We start from the raw sequence: 5,854 nt of genomic DNA on the forward strand, positions 1-5,854 counted from the left end.
ACATGTATATATGCTCATACACGTATGTGTGCATGCACATGAATATACACACATACACACATAGCTTTCAACCACACTGTGAGAGAAATAAAATCCAGCTGGAGAGTGCATTGTCAGGCCACATGGTCTGAAGGTCTCCAGAGGAAGCTCAGCAGTAGCTACTGCAGTGTGAGGTCAAATGCGGTGATTTTTAGCCCAGCAATGGCAGAAATGCCTCCTCATTTCAGATACATCACCTTGAAATCGCAATTTGGGAGAACGGATGTATGGATACTTGAAGATTATGTTAAATTTCATCTTTACTCTTCTGACACATGTGGGGTACATGGAATATTCAACTGAAGACTCTTCACCATCTGTTTTTTCAATCATTGTCCTGCCAGGATGTCTGTTGCCCAAATGTGACATGTTCTTCAGCTCTGCTTCTTTCATAGCCTTTCAGGTTTAGAAAGTTGGACCTTGGAAAACAGTTCTGCCCTCTATATGCAATGCCCTATCACTGTCTTTCACTGTAGAGATACTCAAGTCAGTTTCCTACAGAGATTCTTCTTACTATCTTGCTCTTCAACAGATTCATGAGAGTGAGAGAGACAGCAAATGTTAGGAGCTTCCTTGTCAGCAGGGGCATTTGGATATATGTCCTGCTCTAAGTGAATGCTGCCAGCTAGTCTTTCAAGAAAAATGAGGCAGCTTATAGGAAATGAGCATTTTAATGAGGAATTACTCACCAAATCATAGTGGAAATCAAGTCAGGATTATGTTGTTCAGGAAAATGAATACTTTAGATAAATGGCTCAAAATTGGTCTTCACTTCTATCAAAAATTTGTCTAATCCATCACTTCCAGATGAATTGGACTAATTAGAGAAACACCATCTCGCCCCCAACGAGGCAGCCAGAACTCTTCATTGATCCCCATTCAAGAGCTTAAATCCATGAAGCACTGCAGTGTTCACACTCTCGTGGCAAAGCGGAGCTCACCAAATCCTGGACWGTCACAGATAAATCATTCTCTGCTAAAAAAACATAACTACAGATCACAAGCAAAGACTGGCTGATTTTGGAAAACACCACGGAAGTGCCCTCTTCTTGGAGGCATTTCCTACTAAAGAACGGTACTTATAGCATGGTTTATCCTCTACTCAATAAACCAAACTTGCCAAAAATAGTGTAAGTTGGAGAAACGTGTCTTTGTCATGAACCTGGTAAAAGAGAAAAACATATCTGTGTCAAGCCAAAATAAGCATGATGTGTCTGACGGCTGGAATGAAATACCACCCTTTTCTTTGTGCCAAATGTGACTATAATAGTGCCAATGCAGGCAAAAGGGGGCAGATATTATGCAGGAATGCACTGGGGGAGGTTTTTTAACATGCTATTTCAGAAAATGCTATTGTGTTACACAGCAGAATCGATGTGAAAACACATCAACAAATGGGTTAAAAACATGAAGGAAATAACTCTTCAACAGCATAGAGGGCYTTTTTATTATATTACTTACACTTAAACATTTTATTATGTAGTCAGTGAGTTATTCAAAATGTATGTCTAAATCACAGAATCAGAATGGTTGCGGTTGGAAGGGACCTCTACAGATCAACTTCCAACTTCCCTGCACATGCAGGGATACTTAGAACATGTGGCACAGGATTACATTCTGCCAGGTTTTGAAGATCTCCAAAGAAAGCGACTCCAAAACCCTTTGGGCAGCCTGTTCCAGTGCTCTGTCTCTCTAAAAGTTCTTCATATGGAGATGAAACTTCTGTGTTTCATTTTGTACCYATTACCCATTGTCCTTTCACTGGTCACCACCAAGAACAGTTTGGCCCTATCCTCTTTACATCCTCCCCTCAGGTATTTGTACATGTGGATAAAATCCCCTCTCGGTCTTCTCTTCTCCAGGCTAAACAGCCCTAGCTCGCTTAGTCTTTCATTATAAGATAGATATTCAAGTCCCTTAATCATTTTTGTTGCTCTACACTTGACCCTTGCAACACATKTGTCAACCAGCAAAATGGGCTTCCTGAAATGATGAAAAAAGCTGTATCTCATGTATGTTTCACCTTCAGGCTTAATTCCCTGGATCTGGCTCTTATATATAGTGTCACTAACGGGACTTTTCCCAGACCATTTGCACTTATTGCTGCACTTACACAAATCAGCTGAAATGGATGTCTTCACACACCAAAACGAGTTATTGGTACAAGTTGTTTTTCTTTTCCAGGCTACTGGGCTGTGTGGTTTGTTGCTTAAGTGAAATGAGAAGTAATATTGTTCTTAGAGGAACACTCCTAGCCCCAGCCCTGATGGACTGTTATTTCAGACTGGGAGAGACACCAGCATTCTTTGGTGAAAATAATTTCCAATATGATCAATGGAACCTCAGCAGTCCTTTCATCTTCAGATGAAAGTCCTCTGTCCCCTGTGAAGATGTATATCTTCTGAAGTTAAAAGTTCCCTTTTTATTCTGCCATGCAAAGCTGAGTAAACCCTGCAGATCGAGCCTTGTTTGCTTCTCAAACACGAGGAGATCTCCATCTGAAGCTGGAGTTGTGCTGTCTCACCTCCTTTTGGCTGGGGGAACTCATATAATCTGAGGAAACAACAGGGGCACAGATCTCTGATCACTGGTCTAGTTCCTACACACTGCTTGTGCACAGCGTGTACTCAGGAACCTGGAGGCTGTTATAATTTACAGGAGGTGCTGATCCATATGAGGAGGAACTTCTTCCCAGTGAGGGTGMCAGAGCMCTGGMACAGGCTGCCCAGGGAGGCTGTGGAGTCTCCTTCTCTGGAGATCTTCCAAACCCGCCTGGATGCCGCCCTGTGCCCCGTGCTCTGGGTGACCCTGCTGGAGCAGSGGGTTGGACTAGATGATCTCTAGGGGTCCCTTCCAACCTCAACCATTCTGTGATCCACTGCTGGGCAGCTTGGTAACTGGAGGTTTTAGGAATACCATATACTTCCCCACCTTTCTGGCCTCTCTTCCTCTTCTCGGATCCCTCTTCCTCTTGACCGATACGATAAGAACTTCTTGGCTACCACTGCCTTGTCTGACTCATCAGACTTTTATTTCAAGAGCATAAATGCTTTTAAAGAATCTAATCACTCTTTGCACAATCAGTGCAATCTTTGTCACTAAAAATTTAGGCATATCTTTAAGTGTGATTCAAGATTCAGAATCCATATGCTGTTCCACAGGTTAAGGTGAAGGTCCTGATGATTTCAAATCTGTTRGAAATTTTATCCAGAATGACTGTCCAGAGTTTCATCTTAAACTCTCCTTTAGTCTTCTTGTTCTGGATTATTACCCAGAAGAGCAATAAGTCTTCCTAAAGAGTTGTGCAGAGTTGAATACACAGTACTCACACTGTAGTACTCATAGCAGTGCAGCTATTACCATACTTTCAACCCGGTGGTGTGTCTTGCACAGAGTAATCCCTCTCCTGGACTTTGTATCACGTGGTTAAAGCATGGCTTCCATGTCCTCCTTTGTGGGAGTCAAATGAAGATTTGGCAAATTGATAGCGGCCTCTACTGGTGATTCCTTTCGTGAGCTGTGCTCGCTGTGAGATCTGTGAAACAAATCCCAGAGGCAAAATACCAGCGGGTTGCGGGAGCTCRGGAGGTAACAGCACTCCAAGATATTTTAGAAGCATTCAAGATGTGACATCCCCTTCCCTCCACAGAACTTTTGGTTCAACCACTTTCTAAATCACCTATTGAAAGCACTGATCTAACTGTGTATATAATTGCGCTTTAGACACTTACCTAGTTAGGTCTGTCATTCCCATATCCAGTTATTTTGCCACAAGCTKCTCCGTTGAACTTGCCAGCCATGAGGATAACCTGCAGCAGCAGTAACGGTGAGCCCTGTGGCAAGATGTGTTAGCTGGGAAAAGTACTCATGGTGCATTTCAGAGTTTGCTGTTTTGCAGCAGGGTCATACTAAGATCTGGTAAGCATTTTTCATTATTACTTGGCATTCATCATGCTGCCTTTTTTTTTCTTTTCTTTTTTTTTTTTTTTTTTTTAGATAGGGAAAAGGAAATGAGAAACTAAGCTACTTGGCTTCCTTTGTTTCTATATTTTGGCTATTTGTCACTAAACCTTATTACATCCATTGCTGGCTCACAGGGATCCCCCTCAAGCCCACGTTTCCTTGTGACACAACACACCTAACTTGAAAGAGCTACAAAATGTTTTCCAGTATTTCAAAATTAGGACATTCTATTCATTTACATATCCAAATATGCTGCTTGTATCTAAATTATATCTGTAAAATGTACAAAAAGTCAGAGCATAGTTGATGGGCAAAGTTTAATCATATTATACAAATAAGCGTGCATTTTTAAACTGTAAGCACAGTGCTTTTATATTATTTTAGCTAGATAGTTGAATCAACCAGTTCCGATTGAACAGGAAACATTTTCAAAAAGCAAACATGAAAAGCTTAATCAAGCTAAAACAGTTTTACTGAAGACTTCAAAAACTGAACATTAATGAAAGAACTCTCAACTGCACAGCATCTTCCGTTACATACTGCATAGTAAACAGGATGTGAGAAGCGGTATAGTGTCTCAATTTGAGAATGTCACAGTTCTTTAGTTACCATGTAAGTTTCAAAAGACCCCACTTCTCCAAGGGCCGTAGTAAAAACCATGTAGTTGTCACTGACAGAGTAGTTCAATGGACCCTTTTCCTTAAAGACTACCAACATTTGGTAGCTTGAGGAAAACAGATTTGTAAATACAGTTTCTATCTGTAAAGTTAATGGTACTCTGTATTGATCTGTGAGTTTTATCTGCATGATATAGATCTGGAATAGCATACTGTACACGTTATGCGTCAATCACTATCTCCTGCAGCTGACACAGTGTATGCTTAAGCTTTGTTTTAGGTTTTGTAAATATAAAATATGATTCTATGTCCACAGGAGCCAAATCCTCCAAGGATTCTTCTGTACCTCCAAGGGCACAGAACAGGCCTAGAAAAACAAAATGAACAAATAGTTAGGCATTGCTGTGTATGCACCTTAATCAAATTATTTCATAGAATTTCTTATGGTGATACACAGGACCTCATGGCTTGTGTTTAATGATAGAATTTCACTATTAAGTCCTAAGTTTATTATTATTACTCAGTTCAAAGGACTGATCTAGGTGCAGAGAATTCCAGAGAGTCTTTCATCTGAATCTGTTTCTTTTTCTGATCTCCTGTCTGCCCAGGTGTCTAGTTTTGCTTCTCTTTTAAGTGCAGTAATTTTTTTGAAATCTGTATTTCTGAATTATATGAACTGAAGTGGACTGAAGTCTTGGGCCATGACCCAGCAAGCTGATGTGATCATGCAAGAAAAACATTCAGTTAGTGCATGAGCTCCACTAAGAGACAGAGCGTACAAACCTTGAAAGCTCTCAGAAATAGCCGGAGAGAATTCTGCAGTTGGGACTGGCAAAAGTATCAGCTTCCCTGTCAACCTTTTTTTTCCTGGATATTCTCTCTTTTGTGCATATTTTGCCTCTGTTGCAGTCCTATTCCGTCACCTCACAGTTTCTTGCCCTTGAGCTTTGTTCCTTCCTCCTTGACACCCTTCACACACTTGTGTCCTCTCCTCCTGCTATTCCATCCATATTGCTTTGTCTGTACATTTTTCTTGCAAGACAAACATGCTGTTTGTTTCTTAACTACTTATTTCTAGGAAAAACTAAGAAGCTTTACATTTTAATTATGACAGTGATATGGGTGGTGGAGGCTATCACTCTTTTGTCTGTTGTATCAATTTGTTGCATTCTGTGTCTGTTTAGATAGGTAACCTTCTGGAACTGAGACTATCTGTGATCTTAAATGCTGTTCCT

The sequence above is a fragment of the Nothoprocta perdicaria genome, unplaced genomic scaffold (assembly GCF_003342845.1).
Source record: "Nothoprocta perdicaria isolate Ctin4 unplaced genomic scaffold, notPer1 scaffold_45, whole genome shotgun sequence".
Lineage (NCBI taxonomy): Eukaryota > Metazoa > Chordata > Aves > Tinamiformes > Tinamidae > Nothoprocta > Nothoprocta perdicaria.